This window comes from Setaria italica, chromosome IV (genome assembly GCF_000263155.2).
Source record: "Setaria italica strain Yugu1 chromosome IV, Setaria_italica_v2.0, whole genome shotgun sequence".
Lineage (NCBI taxonomy): Eukaryota > Viridiplantae > Streptophyta > Magnoliopsida > Poales > Poaceae > Setaria > Setaria italica.
The window spans coordinates 27,945,336-27,964,948 of record NC_028453.1 but is presented as its reverse complement, the minus strand read 5'-3'; the positions used below and the strand labels follow the sequence as shown (position 1 = coordinate 27,964,948).

The 19,613-nt window shown below is 44.6% G+C and overlaps 1 non-coding gene across 1 annotated transcript; it reads right to left on the bottom strand.

The window, feature by feature from the left end:
- Positions 1–19,276: 19,276 nt before the first annotated feature.
- On the bottom strand, positions 19,277–19,347 carry TRNAG-GCC. Its single transcript has one exon. It is a non-coding gene; the product is annotated as a tRNA-Gly (tRNA).
- Between the last annotated feature and the right edge of the window lie 266 nt (positions 19,348–19,613).

Sequence of the window (19,613 nt, the reverse complement as noted above, 5' to 3'; positions counted from 1 at the left end):
TGTAATTGTTGTCTCAAGTTATTTCTTTCCTATTCAGTAAAATCAGCAGGATAGAACTTTTAAGCTAGCAAACAAATATCATCAATTTTAAACGATCTGAATGAATCCCTAGGATCCAAAGACGAACACAGAACAAGAAGCTCTGTAGCTTTTTCACTAAACATAGAATTCAACTCATGTATTTGTTGATCAACAACAACCATGAAAATGTCATATCTGTAGTGATGCTCAACTATTAGCTCATCCGCTGCACAAGATCAAATATAGTTTGCATAGAAGCCATTCATATTTGGAATTTGTATTCCTTGTTTATTGCAAAATGATGTCACATCACTAAGAAGGCCACTCCAACCATTATCTCTTAAATTCTGGAGCAACTTTTTGGTAGTGGCAACATCATCCATAGCATTGACTATATCGTGAGATTTTTGTTGTAACTTTTTGCAAAGTAGGTCTGTGATACCCATGAGTTCTTTCACAACATGCAACATAAAAACAAAGTCAAATGACATCCTTAATGTAACAGCACCAACAGCCTTTGCTCGTCCAGAAGCTGTAGTTCCTGAACCTTTAGCGGTAGCAATACCTTTTAGTACCAAGTATGTAGGCTTGTATAGTTTCAAAAGACTGCAAATTGAATCATAGTGCGAGCTCCATCTAGTATCACCAGGACGATGCAAGGTTCCAATTTGGTTAGCACCACTTTTGGTTTCAAGCTCATTAAGCTCAATTAGATACTCCATTTCAACAACTTGATTGTCATGCAGGTCATTGTTTCTTTTGCTGGAAGACAAAACAGTATTGACAATAAAAGCTAAATGTTCAAAAAAAATTATGAACCTCAGTTACTTCTTTGGATGCACCAACAAGAGCTAATTGTAATTGATGAGCAAAGCAATGAACATAATATGCATAAGGACACTCTTCCATAAACTTTGCTTGGAGTCCATTCCACTCTCCTCGCATGTTACTAGCACCGTCATATCCTTGTCCACGAATATTTTGAACATCCAATTTATGGTAAGCTAAATCAGAGCACAATTCTTGTTTAAGAGTTGCAGAGCATGTATCATAAACATGAATAAGGTCAAGAAACCATTCTCGGATAAAGCCTTCTTTATCTACAAAATGAACAACAACTGCCATTTGTTCTTTTCTTGACTCATCTCTTGATTCATCAACAACCAAGCAAACTTAGCATCTCCTATTTCATTACGAATTGATTTCTGCAGATTACAAGCCATAAGATCCAAGATTTCTTTCTGAATTTGTGCTGAAGTGTATTTAGCATTCTATGGGGCATTACCTAGAACCACTGCTTTGACCTCATCATCATATGAAGCTAGAAATTTTACCATTTCAAGAAAGTTACCTTGGTTCTTCGAGTCTGTAGATTCATCATGTCCTCTGAAGGGACAAGCCTGGAAAGCTAACCATCGGATTGCATTAATTGATGTTCTAAGACAGAGTCTATTATTCTTGATATCTTCGTTGGTTTGCTTCTCAACGGCTTGCTCAATATGACATGGCTAATTCTTGAAATTCTCGTAACACTGAACATTGTATTTATGAGCTGAACCATAATCCTTTCCCATGTGAGTCAAGAAGGCACATTCTTTTCCATTATTGACTTTTTTCTAGCTTCTAAACCCTTTCATTGCGAAAGTGTCTAATCCTACTTTTCCAATTGGCTTTTTAGAAAATAGAAAGCATGGAAAGCAAAAGGCTGCATCTTTTTTAGGTGAGTACTCTAACCAAGGGAAAGATTTGAACCAATGAGCTTGAAATCTGCGTGGGTGTTTCTTCGAACCCTAAGAAGGGTACTCATTCTTAAGAAATTGGTATGGACCATGCTTCATGTACGCTCTGACAACTTGGTCTTGTTCATCGGGAGGATAATCCCAAATTTGTTGACATAAACTTGGATCTTGTTCCACCACTAGGACACTAACACCTTCAGGATTGATTCTTTGAACTTCAGATGGTGATTGCCTTGGAATTTCCTCTGCAACCTCTTCATTTTCTTCCTCCTCTTGCTGTGCCGCAGGCTAGCTAGCAACTTCATCTATCTCAGAGTCAGCATCAATCTGTTCAGGGTTTTCAGGTGCATTAGGCACACTATCTTTCCTTTGGAAAAAAGAATCAAGTGTCTTCCTTTTTAGTACCATGATTATCCTTCAAAAAAAATAATTGCTTAATTAGCATCTATGAGCTATTGAACGAACTAGATCAAAGTAAAATTAACCAAACAAAATTATCAATGAAGTGTCGAAGTGCCACTAGTTACCTTGGCAGTGTAAACTACAAGAAATAAAATAAAGATCTTTGGGGCCACCGGCCGCTGTGTCTTGGTCTTGAGATTTTGTCGGTGTCTCACGTGATTAGGCGATGAGGCGTCGATCTCCGATGCTAGTGAGCTCGTCGCCATGTCCGATAGGGTTAGAGATTTGGAAATTGGGGCCTGGGGAGACAAGAAAGCGACGAACAGAAATGAAATGATGAGTCGCCGAGTCGGAGTCTGTCGCGATCCCTTTAGAGCCCTCGGTGGTGGTGCGATTGTCTCCAGGCTGCAGCAGGCTGCCGCAAACAAAATAAAAAGGCGTTGTTGCTAAGCCCATTTAAGCAATATTTTAGTCCATAATCACATAAACTGCAGGAGCTACAGAAGGGGGTAAAATTTTTTTTTGCCACATTGGGGGGGGGGGCATGGCCCCCTAGCTCCGCCGTTGCACACAAATGACGAAGTCGCACAACACTTCATAGATGATGGGCATGTCACAGCTACCATTATGGCTCCACGCATACGTCCAGAAACTGCAGAATTAAATTTAGGAATAAATCCCGGTGCAACACTCGAGCCGTCCTCGTAGGGGATCGAACTCGGACTTTCATGAATTATTTTGGTGAAGGTCTAGGTATGAAATAGCTTATCTCTGTCCGTACGAGAGCCCATCACCGACGCACCGGCACGAGAGGGCGGCGCCGCTGCATCTGGCATCTTCTCCGATAGGAGGACCCCACGCGGAGCATGCACACCATGGATCGCGCGCATGGGAAATAACCCCTAACATGTGCCGGACCCGCACCCTCTCCACCTCCCCTCCGACGGTTGGGCCATAGAGGTTAGAGTCCTGGTCTCTCCATGAAAGGAGAGTGGAACTAGGTATCAACTCGACCACTCCCCCTGCTCCTGCATCCGCATCCTCATCCCCTTCCACTTCCGCCCCTTTAGTCCCACATCAACCACCATCCCCGCCGCTGCAACCAAACCCTAACCCTAACCCGGTGAACCCTTTGTGTTCAGGGGGGGGGGGGCGAGATCCATGCCAAACAAATCCTTCGGGCGGCAATCCTCAGGACTCTGTTTGGGGAGATTTTGACAGGGACCTCCCTATCATGCTCGAACACCTGTGGAAACAGAGCGAATTCATAGGTAAGTGCCAGGAAATTTGAGATCCGGCTACAAAATCCCCTCACACCAGTCGTGAATCCATGTCTTCTCCCCTTTGCGATGTGGATTCAAAGTGGTTGACCCTTGGAGGAGATACTAGATCTATTGTGCAAGTGGTGAAATCTAATCCGAAACAATTTCAACATATGAATGACAAGGGGAGCTTTGGGGCACAGAGAGCCCCTAGGAGTGGGGAGCGACTCGTGCGTGGCCCAGGAGGCAGTAGAGGAGATGAGTTACAGAATTTCGAAGGCCAAGCAAATGTTGGTCAATGGGGGGATAGGAGACGAAATTTTAGAGGAGGAAGGACCTCAAACCAACAATGAAGACAGAGAGATTCAGAGGGAATTCAGAATCAAAACTTCAACAGGGAGCAGTAGTTTGATCTTAGAAACAACCTAAACTAGGGGAAGGGGACAGAACAAATGAACAGAATGCAAAAAGACAACATGGGAAAGGAAACTTTGAGCAAGAAGGATCTTTGCACTCAGCTAACAAAGAGGTATTTGACACAGAGATAGCAGAAAACTCTGGGAGAAGGGAATATCAACTGAAGAAAGAAGAGGAAAGAAAGGTTGCAGAAGTTAAGATCAATTTGGGGATCTGTGGCAAATGTGGAAAGACTGGTCATAAGGCAGAAGATTGTTTCAAACCAGTGATCTATCCTAGATGCAAGAAAGAAGGGCACCTGCCAAGAGTGTGCCCAGAAATCATGCCTTGGGAGTGTATCGCACCCTTTTGTGGATTTGCAGCCCTAGGGCAGGGATTCCACATCATACAGGATGATGACTATGGTGACACAGCTAAGGATACGGCTAACTTTGCACTTATCACCATCACACAGGGAGAGGCAACTACAAGACAAGTGGAGGGGGAGTTCAAAGCCAAGGCTGGTCCTAGTTCAGCATGGAGGTGGTACGCAAAGAAGGTTCTGACAACAAATTTCAAATGAAATTGCCATCAGCTAGTAAGGTGGAAGACTTGTCCTTCTTCACGGGGATGCAAATGAGGATAGTTCCACGGGTATCTTTTAGAGTTGAGTATTGGAACCCCTATGCTAGTGCCAAAGCTGAACTCAGTACAGCTTGGTTTAGGATCTTTAGGATACCTACTGAGAGAAGAACTGAAAAGAGGGTGTGTTATGTTGGCTCATTGGTAGGAATACCCTTAGAAGTTGACAAAACCAACCTCAAGAGTTGGGAGTATGTGAGGGTCAAAATTGGCTGCAAGAATGTGATTAAAGTCCTGGCTATGGTGGAGGATCTTTTAGACCTGCACTTCTATGACTTCACTTTTTAGAGAGAAGTCCCTACTAAAGGAGTTACTAACCCTGCTGGAACTAGCTGGACAAGAACAGCCGATAGGTCAAATAAAGAGAATCCATCCCCCAAGAAACCAAGATGGAATGGCAGAGGACATTCACACCAGAACAACAGCACCAACCTTTAGTCTGCGGTGGGTACTTCGAACCAACAACAGGGCAAACAACATGCTGGAGGCAGGGAAAGCAATGAACAGATTGACATAGAAAGTGATGGAAAAACCACTGAGCCAGATACAAGAAAGAACAAGCTAGATATGCCTGCAGATCCTAAAACAAATTGCTGTCACGAAGACAAAGAGAGGGAAAGCAGTGAAGAAGAAAGTGAGGATTAGGGGCTCTGTTTCAATGACATTGTTTCCCCTAGCGGAGAACACTTAAACTTTGGGTCATTTCAGCAGATGGAAATTAGAAATATGTGGAATATGCAGATAAATGAAAACATGACTGTGGCAATAGATGAGTACGGTACTAACCTGCATAAGAACAAATTTGATCCTCTTGCAGTCATCGAGGCCAAATTTGCCAAGTCAGCAGGGAAAGAGACTGAGGGGAGTGGATCCTTGAACAAAGGGGAGAGCTCACAGAAAACATATCTCTGACAGTGATTCTTGAAGATACCGTAATACAGAACTTAGATGTAATTATCCCAGCAAGTTTCTCAGTCTCAATTTGGGAACACAAGAAGCTCCCATGGTTGACTGGTCCAGCCAAGAAGACCAAAATGATGTGGCCATACAGGGAGAAAAAGCTAAAAATATAGAAAAGAGGGAGACCCATCAACAAATATCACCTGACTAGAGTAAAATAGTTGATGAGGAAACAACATATGTTGGTGAGGGGGAGGCAAACAAGATACCCAACTACATTCCTGTTAACTTAAGTATGGGGGAAGATGATACAATCCGGTATGAATGTGAGGCATCTCAGAAAGGTGACGTGCAAAAAGTGAATCAACAGCCAAGACAGAGTGATGGGTTGAAGAAACAGGGGCTTGGAGGCCTAAAATTGCTGACAAAGCAGACACTAGTGGAAATCGTAGCTTCGGTGATGAATGGATTTCGTCACTATGAAGGACAAATTTTTCACAAAGGAAGTTTTGCGATGAATTTGTGATGAATTCCAATCTGTCAAAAATTGAGCGTCAAGTTTGTTCTGCCATGACGAACTGGCCGAAAACATACGTCACAAAACTGATTTTATCCGTGATGGAAAAAATTTCATCACAGAACCATTTTCCATTCTATGATGTGCCGCAAAAACATCATAGAACATCTGGATCCACATGTCCTGGTCCACGCTTGCAGGTGACATGGCACCGTCCACGCTGGCAAGTGATGTGTCGAGCAGCACATGTTGCAAAGAGGACCACCACGTGGCTAGCTAGCATAAGGCCATGTGTCGAGATGATGCAAGTCCACATGTCATTATTCTAAGCACCCACATGTCTCCGTCTCATATTGACACATGGCATCTTTTCAATCTGTCCACGTGTCATCTTCCCATTTGTCCACGTATCATTTTCCGTTTGTCCACATGTGCTTTCCTGGTGTGTCCACATGTCATTTTCCTATTGGTTCGCGTGTCTTTTTTACATATCCATGTGTCAATTCCTTAGTGTTCCACGAGTCATTTTATTATTGTTCCACGTGTCATTTTGCGGCTATTCCGCGTGTCATTTTCTTATAGGTCCACGTGTCAATTTCTGATCAGTCCACGTTTATATTTCTGTTTATGACACGTGTTTTTTTCTGTTTTGGCCACATGTTAGTTCCCGATTAGTACACATGTCAGTTTCTTATTGGACCACATGTCCATTTCGGACCACCACGTGTCCGTTTCTGGATGTTACACATGTCCATATCATGCATGTCCACGTTCATACAAAACCATTTACCAAATGATATAGCAAAATTCGCAGAAAGTGCACTACAATTAAGTTACAAACAAAACAAGTTTATGACACCACCACAATTAGTTAACTGACAAGTCAGAACCACATAAGTTCATAATGTTGGAGGTATGCCCTAGAGGCAATCATAGAGATGATGATATCTGATTGTATCCATGATTTTTATATTGTGTTCATTCAATATCCATTAAAGGCTACTTGAATTGATCTGCAATTATGTGAATTGTATGTGGAACTCTTTACTTGTATGGTTATTCTAAAAGTTGTCCCTAGTCGGAGTTCATGTGTGGACACACATGAATATTAGACTAGTACATGTATTAGTTGATGACTATGTTTCACAAGTCATGGACATGGAGATGTCACACTAATAATGTAGGCATATGTAGAGACATGTGCTAGGACTGACCCAACGCGAGAAGTAGTTCTCTCTTTACACAACAAGTACGCTTTATCCTTAGACCTGAGATTGTTCCCTGTACTCAAGATGTGGATCGACTTACTTAGGGGCTATCAAATGCTACACCGTAACAGGGTAGTTAAAAAGGTATCTTTCGGGTTTGTCAAGAAGCATGCTGTGAGGCATGGTCAATCAAGATGGGATTTGTCCCTCTCTGATTGAGAGTGATATCTTTGGGCCCCTCGAGTGATCGGATCCGGAAATGCATGGCCATGCTATGTACGGTTAAGAGTTAACCTACAAAGGGATTCTGAATCACAGGATCGAGAAAGAGCGGTCGGCTTGAAGCTAGACCAAATATCATGAGGCAAAGGGAATAGCATGTACATGATGTTGTGACGGTTCATCTGATATGATCTTCGTGTGCGTATAGGAGTTGGCACATCTTGCTAGAGGCTGCTACCGACTATTGGGCTGAGTAGGAGTAATCGGGCCATGTCTATACATATCCGAACCCATAGGGTCACACACTTAAGGGGCTAGAAGCCCAATTCGGATATGATCCGAGTTGGATCAGGTTTAGAAGTACTAATGGGCCTCGGACCCAGAGGCCCATCAGGAACCTCTATAAAAGAGGGGTGGGGTGCCCTAGGGTTGAATCCCTTTGGCCAAAAACACATCTGCTGCACCTCCCACGCCCTCGCCCTGTTGAACCTCACAGACCTAGCAGTCCAGCTTGCGACGCTTCCTCCCTGCACGTGTGGATACCTTGGAGGTGTTGCACCTGCAGCACTTGGACGAGCCACGATGAGTCGACGATGAGCCGACGACGAGCCGCAGCACGAGGACGACCTTGCTGCACATGGACGAGCTGCTAAGGAGCTGCTCGACGTCGATGTGATCAACTATGTGTTCGACTACGCTGATCGACTTCGTTGCCTTGACGTGATTCTACATCTTCCGTACCAGTGCGTTGAGTGGTAATCCCGTGATCCATATACGACATTTCTCCTGGTTTACACAGTAGGAATTTTTTTTATTTTGCGCTAGTGTAGCCTACCTCATATCCCATCACATAACACAAGCACCGGAGATCATAACAGAATAGCAAGTAGTGCTGAAAACAGTTCCACACACATAGGATTAGGGCTGAGAAGAGATACTAGGGGTGTTCAGGTTCAAAATCTTCATAAGGATGAACTATCCAGGGGCTGAGAAGCGATTCCAAGGGCGTTCAGCCACAGGTTCTGCCCACAGAAATGTAAAGGCACGCGAGGCAGAGTCCCCATAGTAGCAGGCTGCAATGATAGCACGATCTCCTCATCTGTGTCATCGTCCTCGGCCACCATGAGCCGCCGAAGGTGCGGGCACGCTCGTCCAGCCTTATGCCGCCGGCTGAATGCCCCTGAGATGACAGCCGCCACCGTTTCTTCGATGGGACCATCAGCGCCTTGTTGTGCCACCTCCCACCACTTGGTGGGGCCTCATCCTAGGTCGAGGAGGAAGCCTGGGGGCTGTCACTATAAGTGCCAGCCTTCACAACAACCTTCCTCGTCTTCTCCTCCTCCAGGTCCTTTAGCCTCCCGGACAACCTTTCTTTGGTCCTGGGATGCTTGGGGAGGGGAGCGATGGAGATGAAAGCCTGGCCTTCCCCAATCAAACAAACAAGAGGCACATATTTGTTGGCAGACATATGTTCATCACACCCAATGGGCGCATATGCTATCCTAGCAAAATAAATTCCAAAAGAACAAACTTACCTGGACGAGGATTCTCATGGTTGAAGGGCGGCGGACACCCTAGGTTCATCATCCTCGTACCACTGGCGAAGAACTTCTCCAAGCGGTAGTAGAGGTCCTCCTTCCTCGCCAGTTTGGGCGCCTCCCGCGTGGTGTCGATGTCACCGGCGGACTCGAACGCTAGGTGGTCGTGATCCTTCGTCGGCTGTATGCGGTGCGTCGTGAAGATGATCACAACCCCAACTCCGGTGAGCATGTAGTCCTTGTGGTCCTTTATCAGGGCTACTTGCTCCCGCACCTGCCCTATTTTGGCGGAACCACCCAAATTAACCTGAATAAAATGCACTTAAGTCGCCTGATACGCGATCATACACTTTAAGCAAGTCAACTTGGTCGACCGTCGAATTTCATCCGATAAACCACTTACACAGGATCGAGAAGCATTGGTCACACGAAGGTGAGTAGCACAGAGATTACAACATTCCCATCACATTAACGTAGTTCAACAAATTATTACATCAGAGTTTTCAAAATTCAATAAGTTTGCAAGGTTCAACCAGACGAAGTAAAACAAGTGGAAGCTAAATGTTGATACACAATATCATGACGAAGCTGATCATGACATCAATAATCCCTACCCTCGCCGTTTGAGGAGGGATCCCACTCGACTGTCCAGCCCGGAGGGAGCTGGGTAGGCCAAGTGGTGCCAGCATTGGAGCCTTCCGTTTCAGGTCGGCCTTGAGGGCCTTCATGCAATCTTCCTGAGAAATTACCATGTTCACCAGTTCATTGTAGGAATCCACCTTGATGTTATTCAGCCTTTCCTTGAGCTCCAGACTCCAGCCTCTGTGAAAGTGGTCCCTTTTCTTCTCATCGGAGTCCGCATGGTAGCCTGCATAACGACACAGGTCATTGAAAACCTGCGCATATTGCAGGACGTCGCGGCCTCCCTGGGTGAGAGCCAGGAATTCATTGAGCTTGCGCTCCAGGAGACCCTTAGGGATATGATGGCCCCTGAACGCCATCTTGAACTCCTCCCAGCTGACGACGTGGTCGGCCGGCTGCATGGCGTGGTAGTGATCCCACCATAGGAGGGCAGAACCATGCAGCTTCTACGCGGCGAATCGAGCCTTGTTCTCATCCGGGCAATGGGTGGTGAGGAGGGAGAACTTGGACTCGATGGCACGAATCCAGGTGTCGGCATCGAGCAAATCCTCCGTCTTGTGGAATAGAGGAGGCTGTGTCCCTAGAAAGTCCTCATAGCGAGCAACATGAGGTTGCTGATGAGCTCTTCCTCCCTGGGGCTGCTGCTGTTGCCCCTGGGCAATGTGCCTCAGCAGCTCAGTTTGAGCAGCCAAGATCGCCTCTAGGGTGGGTGGAGGCGGTGGAGGCACTTGCCTCTGCTCGCTGCTACTGGGAATAGAGCCGGAGCGGGTGCGGTGCACCATTTGCAAGATTCACCTTTCCATTAGTCACATAATCCCAAAAGCTTGTCCAATCATAAGGAAAAATTATGTGTTGAATCTTTAAATGCTAGTCTTGCCGATAGTGCGAAAACAACAGTCATATCTTTTATTGAGTAGGTGCATATCTCTTCTTCGAAGTATACAAGGTTCTCATCCTTATTTGAGGGTTAGGACACATCGTACACAACCACTTCCATCTTACGCTTATTGACCGAAAAGGAAGGAAAAGGGGTTGTTTAGTTGATTTAGTAAGTTGCTGTCCGGGCTGATTTTTCAGCAAGCTGAGCAGTGGGGTTTTGGCTCTAATGCGAGTTTCATAGATCCAAAGGAGCTGAAAATTTACGAGCAGTTAGAAAACAAGTTTCCGCACAACTTTGGTATTCAAACTTTGGATCAAAAATGAGTGGATACAGGGGTAAAACTGAGGAGAAACAGCTACTAAATTTCTGCCATAATTTTTCTGACATTACAACTAATCGGTAGCAATGGCAAATCCATACATGGAATCAGTTTTTTTTTTCAACACCCGAATACTCAACTCAAGCTAACCTATTACATCACTAGCCAAAAATATAGGTCGCCAAAGTGTACAACAAAAGAGACTGCTGACAACAAGCCGATACATCTAAAAGTCGTCAAGGTTGCCTACGGAGGCAAAGCTGAGTGCAGGAGAGTGACCGTTGCCAACTCGAGGTTGCAGAGCGGCCTCCTCAAAGTCCATACTCGAAAAGCCCTTGATCTCCTCGGGCTCCTCCTCCTGAGCCATAGGCTCATCCTGCTGCATCTCTAAGGCGTGGATAGCATTAAGCTCAACGTGGTGCTCCTGTAGGTGCTCGTTGGCGTTCGCCAGCTCCATGTTCACATCATAGAACTGGTCGGCCAACATCTCCATATCATGCTCCATATCTACTATATCCTCCTCCAAACTAGAAATCCGGTTCTGCATATCCGAAAAATCTGGACATCCTTTTGTACTAACTCAAGTGACAAGTCCACCATGCCATTCTGCACGGTAGTGAGGGCAACCTGGTTGGCCATTGCCATCCCAATCACAGTGGTCATTGCCCTGCTCTGCATCTCAATCATCCGGTAAACCACATTCATGCAGCAAGCGGAAACAAAGATCGTGCACTGTGGGTCCAAAACACCTAGCAAGTCCATGTGCTCCATGTGGTCCAACCAATCCAGATCTCTCCTATCTCTGGTAGGAAACAACCTAATAGGGTCTAACACAATCTCCAGGGGGTGTGCCCTGCAAAACTGTGTCAGTGCCTGCAAAGCTGCAAACTCCCACGTGTCCTGCAACGTGTGTCCCTTAGACACAACCTCCAAAAGTGGCCACTGTGGCTGGTCCGGGGGTGGGGGCACCTTCACGTGCACGCAGCTCCGAGGAATCCCGTGGTCCTGGAACGCGCGTCCCGCGTAAACAGGCGGTGACGGGTACCCAAAGGAGCGTAGGGTGTCCCACAGTATGGCCGGAAAACCCTCGTAGTGGAGGCACCTCGAGTGGGTGGTGCCATCCACACCAACCGCAATGTACATGGGGTGAGCCATCTGTAACAAAAGGACAAGTGAGAAACGGAATCAACACTCGGAAATCAAAACAGATTTCTAACAGTTAGAGAAAAGTTCATAACTCAGCAAGTACTTATCCAAAATTTCTCAAATGTTTCCAGCATGTTCTTTAGGTAGTGTGTAACAAGTTTGGTATTCAAAGGTAGAGCTAGAACAGAACCTAACAAGGTGATAAGCTCAGATTTCCATTAAGTGGTACATGCTGGAATTTTTCAAACCTGAGCCAAAGTAAACTGAGCATAACTCCAAAACTAGCGACCTAATGGAGCTGAAATTTTACCAACAAGTTCTTTATTAAGTTCTGAGAAACTTTGATTAAGGGACTCCTAGCAGAAAAATTTGTTACGGTGGTGGTCGAAACAGTAAAACTTCAGCTGGTGAGCACTCAGGGTTAACAGCCAAACAGGGGGTCACAAAACTGATCATAACTTCCAACCTAGGTGGTAGCATTTTATGAAAATTTTACAGAAAGTTATTTAGGATATTTAACACAACTTTCTTATATAAAGTTTCTGGAGTTATCATTTGGAGCAACCTAAAATATTTTTTTATCAAAACTTGCATGGCGGAAAAAGGACAGCTAGGAAATCCTTATCGCGGTGCATTACTTTTACGACATACATGAGCTCGGATTTATTTCTTTAGGTTGCAATTTTTATTTCCCAATTCATGCATGTCCTAGTCATCCTCACAACCAAAATAATCACCAAAAAGCTTTGGACTTACATAGTTAGTGCCGGTGGCAAGATAACAATACGACTCTCATTATAATAACTAGTCGAGTTGCTAGGCATCGTTTCATACGTAAACGTGGTTAGTGTACCTGCAGAAAATCACATCACATCTTGAACCTTACCTTTCATGCCAGCACTCATGAAAGCGTCCCCAATCATTACCGTTCACTAGAGAAATGACACCCATGCGTTTAATGCTGCATGGACAGCGCAACAACCGTGGAAATATGTTCCTTTGAATAGAACCATATAACCCTTCACATTCTCGTGATGCGGAATCGTGCACATGTATGATAGATGTGGGCGAACAACCGTGATGATAGGCTCGTTGGAATCGAACTATACCATCCTTCGCATGAGTTAACATACGGAACTTGCGCACATATAATAGACGTGGGCGAAAACAACCGTGATGATAGGCTCGTTGGAATCGAATTCCCATCACCCTTTGCATACTCGCGACAAGTGCTGGAAGTCAGTAAATAACCAATAATTACTAGCCACCTTAAATGATCCAAAATTCCCCTAGGGCTTCTCGTACTAAACTCATCCTTAACGAACTTACGAATTTTTTAACTAGTTTCTTGCAAATTTTATTCAGAAAAAGTGTTTTAAGGTCTGTTGTTCTCCGTACCGTGCTTCAAGCTCTGATACCACTATGGTGGAACCACCCAAATTAACCTGACTAAAATGCACTTAAGTTGCCTGACACGTGATCATGCACTTTAAGCAAGTCAACTTGGTCGACCGTCGGATTTCATCCGATAAACCACTTACACAGGATCGAGAAACATTGCTCACACGAAGGTGAGTAGCACAGAGATTACAACATTCCCATCACATTAATGTAGTTCAACAAATTATTACATCAGAGTTTTCAAAATTCAACAAGTTTGTAAGGTTCAACCAGATGAAGTAAAACAAGCGGAAGCTAAACGTCGATACACGATATCATGACGAAGCCGATCATGACATCAATAATCCCTGCCCTCGCCGTCCGAGGAGGGATCCCACTCGACTGTCCAGCCCGGAGGGAGCTGGGTAGGCCAAGTGGTGCCAGCAGCCAAACTATTAACATCACCTGAAAAGTTAAGCCACAACAAGGCTGAGCAACTAATACTCAGTAAGACTGACCCGTCGGGTGATAACTACTTTCACCAAAACCTAGACATGCAAGGCTTTTTTGCTTTGAGTTTGCTTTGCCAAAAGCGTCTATAGTCGGTCCTTACTTTCAATATTTTAGCTCAAGTTCTACGTTCATTAACCAGTCTAGATTAGCATCTTATACTAAACAAGCATAGTTTCCAAACAATTAAAGAACAAGCATCAAGATTTATATCATCATCATGTTCCATCTTTACTTAGTGCAGAATAGCGATCAAGTAGTCCCAAACTGCGAGAGGCAGACGAATTGATTCGAATTTATTAACCATGCATGAAGAAGCTAATCTCACAACATCCGCGCACCACGAAGGGTCGCTTCATTTGGCACGTGTGAGGGCCAACTTCCTTTGGCATGCAATGCTCCACAATCCCAGCCTCTGCCGTACTATGACCGCACTTGCACCCACATGATGCATCATGGGAACGACGTTCCAAGGACAGCCTGAGGGTATGCCGCGTATGCCACGCCCCAGTTCAATCAGGTGCTAGGCTTCCCCATCCCATACTAGGTATGAGATTAGTACTTTCAAATACTTGATCACGAATGCCGATACGTTTCAACCTTAGTCCATTTTCATTTAGATAGACGGGGCAATCCATCAAGCACCGAACATGAGCCCGGCCCCGTCCATCGTCCTTATAGTTGCAGCGTAAGTAAACATTTAACTCCTATAACTCGCGAGTGACAGGAAATCACTCGACTTTTACCAAGACCTATTAAGCATTGCAGCTACTCGACCTTAGCAACTAGTATTCAGATCAGGGTACTAAGTTTATGCATCTACGGTTTCAATAAACTCCTACAAACGTAAATGCACAATCATAAGCATCAACAACTTGCATAAATTTAAAATAGGAAGATCATGCACTGGGGCTTGCCTTCAGGAAAAGTTAGTGGTTCCTTGGGGTCTTGATCTAGCCCCGGCTCGCCCTCCAAGTGATGAAGCTCCGCGGCGGGTTCTTCCTCTGGTGTAGGGTGGAGCTCGTAGGTTCCGTCGGCAAGATTAGCTTCTACACGACACGCATGTGCAAGAGTTTAGTTGTATTCATGCGTGTACCCAAACGATGCACGGCATGGCTTAAGGTAGAAAGGAAGTTGCCTATAGGCCACATTCACCTCGACAAGGTTGTAACTCTCTTTAACTTCATAAAGAATGGTGGTCAGTTTAAACTTGAGGTTGACTTTGGTGGTGACTGTGTACACATTTAGATCCTTACAACTTAGAGTTGCACAAAGAGAGGGGGAGGTTGTGGTTGGGGTGGTTTAGGTGCATTAGGAGAGTTACTTACTTATGAATGTTTTTATGTACCTCTTCCAAAATCACTTATTTAGCGTATTAGGATTTGTGCTTCTTTTTATTCCTTTAAGTCGATTATTTAACCAAAAATGGTTTCATAAACAAACAGTAGCCAAAGGTACTAAGAAAATTACAGCACCTCACTTAAGTCATTAATAAGCTACTGTAAAATTATGGAATCCATTGGATCACCACAAAGAGAATTACACGCATTTCATTATTGAAGGTAGCATGCGCTTAACTATTTCTATCTCCAAACCTATCGTGATTCTGGGGTGGAAATTTTACCAGTATATTGAAGGTATGTTACTAGAGCTTTGGTGAATTTCTCATGATTTTTGAAGAAGGACAACTTTGTTCCCTATTTATTTTCTAATTAACATGCTTAACAAGGAAGGTGGGTTTCTTTCTGATTCTGAGCACAACCCATCTTTTTCATGTAAACTATATCTCAAAACTGAGCTACTCCAAGTAGTTTCATATTTTTCTCAGCTTTGGATTAAAACTTATGTAAAAAGTAAGATTTAACCCTAGATTCCAAATATAAGGCTAAAACAGGAACTTTAAGTTCTACTCCAGGGCCCTAAATATTTTTCTGAGCTTCTAATTATTGAAACATTCATCACAGAGTTGGATTTACCTATTTAGTATTTTTCTTGTATTTACTATGATTTAAAAGGCCTAAGCAAGAAATAAAATCATAGGATATTATTTACAATAGTAACATGATAAAACTTATTTTTGTCAAAAACTAGACAGAAGAAGGATTCCAACAAAAGTGATTTGGCATTTTTATGATTTTTCTATGATTTACTGGGTATTTACAAAGTTTAACCCTTTTTCTACCAATTTTTAAACTAAAACCATGGCAAACTTGCACTCTACCCCCTACTTCTATGGTTAAACGCGTAGGGCTCCCTCAATTTTGTGCCCAGGCCCCTGGAAAGACCGGGTAAGACGCAATGTCATCCCTAGGGGTGCGCACGGCGGTGGCGGCAAAATCCCTAGCGATTCGCTAGTGGGGATCGAGCAACAAGTTGCCGGAGAGGCTCAGGAGCTCACCTGAGCTCGACTTGGTGGAGTTGGGGCGACGGAGATGGTCGGTGAGGGTCTCAACACGGCGGCGGTGACTGCGCTTGGCGGGTGGCGGTGCGGGCGGCGTTCCGGCACACCGGCGGCGTCGGGAAGGCAATGAGCTGCTCGGGGACATGCGCGGAGGGGTGGCGAAGCGGGCGGATTAGTTGTCGGAGCGCGAGGTGGTGCGGAGGTGGGAGCTCCATGGGAGCCTAGCAACGGTGCAGAGGAAAAGCAAGGGCACGACGTGCGGGAGGTGGCAAAGGGGTGGCGCTAACGGCGAGCTCGGCCCTTTTATAGGGTAGAAGTGGAACAGAGGGTCAAGGCGGGGCTTTGGGTGCGGGAGGATAAGGCCGGGGGAAGGCAGGTGCACGGGCGAGGCGGCCATTGGCTAGAGGCACCATTTGCCAGGGAAGCGGAGCTCCGGGCGCGCTCTTGCCGTGGTTGGCCACGGGCGAAGCATGGCGTGTGCATCCGGTCTGTCGGGCGGGCGAAGCGGAGCGCCAAGGCTTTGGTTGGGTGAGTGGGCGAAGGCGTGGGACGACGGTGGCGTGGTGACTTTTCTGGCGAGTGGGCAAAACTCCAGCTGGGCAGAGCGGATGTGCGGCAGGGGTGAGGGATGTGCTTGGCCGGCGATTGGCCAGCACGGCGCTCGCCCCGTCTTGTCGTGGGCGTAGGTTGGGCGTCGAGCCTCCCGCCCTGTCGCTCCCCCGCCGGGGATAGGACGCCGGCGAGCTGCCGGTAGAGGGCGGCCACGCGGCGGGCGGCGCATGGGCGAACATGCCCGGGCGCTTGCGTCGAGGCAGCATCGGGCAGCAAACTTGACCGGCTTTGGGGGCTCTCCTCTCAAGATTTTCAAACTAAACATTCGAATACCCCTTAAGCAAACTGGTAGAACTATGGTCGTAGTTCAAACCTTATTAAAAGTGTTTGCTCAGATTTTGAAAGGATTTGGAGATAACTTGAACCAAAGTTTGCAAAAAACCAAAGTTTTCAGACTTAGGCATTTCAGCCGAGTGGGTGAAATTTCAGGAGTTTGGTTACCTTTGACTCAACTTTTGGGCAGCTTCCGAGTGGAATTAGAGCAAGGTGCTATTGAAGGAGTTGCTCTTCAATCTTAGGACTTCAAATTCTATTAAGAGTTTTTCTTGAGTTTAGTTCAAAAATTTGGAGGAACACCTTCGCCAAGAGGCGCACTCTGGACGGTTCCCAGACTTAGAGCTGGAATGCCCAGAGAGCTAAGTTGACTATTTTACCCGACTTTGACCAAGATTTTGAGGAGGCTTGGTTTCGATTTGTACCTGATTTAGTGTAACAAAGTTGGAACACACTCAAGGGACTACAACTTTTATTAAAGGCCTGACTTGAGGTTAGATGTGAAATTGTGAGATAACAGGTTGCAAAGTTGAAGGAAAACTTGAATTCCAGGACTTTGGTTGTTTGTAGGGTTCTATAATACTCCTGTTTTGATTCTTGTTTTTGACCTTCTCCCACTCCAAATTAGCCAAAGTGTCTTTAACAAAAGTTGTTTAAAATTAAAAGTTTTACCACTCTTATTTAGGCAAAAATTTAAGTTTGCATATAAAATCTCAAGTTTAATTTTAAACTCCAAAAAGAGCTTCTTAGGGTCAAAATGGACATTTCACCTCTTTTGCTTAGTGACTAACCACTTGTTTAGGTTTGAGTACACCTAATTAAGGTAGAGTTGTTACACCTATCCTCTCCTCTGAGATAGATTCGGTCCAGCAATCCTTCACCTTGGGGCGGACATCGATGTCACAGGGGACGGCAGGATCATGGTTGGTGGTATAGAACCACTCATTGTGCCAACCCTTGTTTGTGGTCGGAGTTGGAACCGAAATGTACTCCTGGGAGATTTTCTCTCGGAGTTGGATTACGGCTCCACCCATGACATTGGGCTTCTCACTGCCGGGGTTGGGTTTGACATGGAAGAAGTAGCGGAAAAGATCAAAATGGGGCTCAATGCCTAGAAATGCCTCACAAAGATGGATAAAAATCGAGATCTGGAGGATGGATTTGGGATTGAGGTGGCAAAGCTTGATCCCATAGAAATAGAGGAGACTGCGAAGAAAAGGATGCACGGGGAGGCCAAATCCCCATTGGAAGAAATACTCAAACACCACGGTCTCATTGGTCTCGGGAAATACAAATTCAATTATGAGTACAGAGTCGTGAAGCATAATTTTGCATTTAAGTATTCCAATTGAATAAATATGAGTAAAGGATCTATGGATGAAGATACAAAAAAGTTTATTTCCAATCATAACTAAATCTTCTTTGGTTTTGTTTAAAAAGGAAATGGAAGCCCAATAGCTAAAAAATGATGGTTTTGGTTTACTAGAACCGTGAGTATATTGTTTCAGCTCGGTGGAAACCCAACTCTTTTCCTCAGGATCTCTTGAATGAAATTAGGGAACGAAGTAAGTAGATTAGATAGATATTTAGGAGAATTTATATCTCCTACTCTATAGGGATCATCTAGAAAGCAGAGAGCTTTGGTTCCATTCAGACAGAAAAGCTGACATAGATGTTAAGTGGTGAGAATATCCATAAAAGAGCCGAATGAAATCAAAATTTCATGTTCGGCTTTGAATTAGAGACGTTAAAATAAATCAACCAACGTCGACTATAACCCCTAGCCTTCCAAGCTAACGATGCGGGTTCGATTCCCGCTACCCGTTCCATTTTGTAGAAAAAGACTATTCCATTTGTTTGTCTAGACATGGTAGAGACTTGTATTCAACCTTTTTCGTCCACCTGTTTTCGGCTTTACAGAGCGGAGTAGAGCAGTTTGGTAGCTCATGAGGCTCATAACCTTGGGTTCGATTCCCGTCTCCGCACTTAGTAGTCTGTATAAATGGACTATTCTATTTGTATAGATATGGTAGAGGGCTATATCCAACCCAACTCTTTTTTTATTCTGCAGGCAGGCAGAAAAAAAATGAAAGAAAAGCATAGCCTATACCCTTTAAAAACCGTTTGTCTCTAGTTTGTCTCGGTAGGATAAGATAGGAAGGGGTACAGTACTAGACTAACAACTACTTAATTTAATAGAAGTAGTTAAGTAGTCAACTAGACTTCATTTTTTATCATAGTACCTTACTAAATACTAAATTAAGGTGGCGAGCCACGAGAATCGAACCCGTATCTTCTCCTTGGCAAGGAGATGTTTTACCACTGAACTACGCTCGCTACATTGAACTACGCCCGCTACGGCCTATATTTTATACGGTATATCCACCTGGGTCGACCGTCCATGTCTGGGTCGACCGTTTCATTTTCTATTAGAGTTTTCTTTTTATTAATTGTCTGTATTCTAATGGCAACAAAATTTCATAATAATGAAGGAGAAGAGCTAATATAATAATTCGGAATGAAAATAGCATTTTAATGTGTATCAAGATCAGAATTTTTTCAAAAAAAGGGCCTTTCTTTTTATTTATTTTATATCGGGCTAC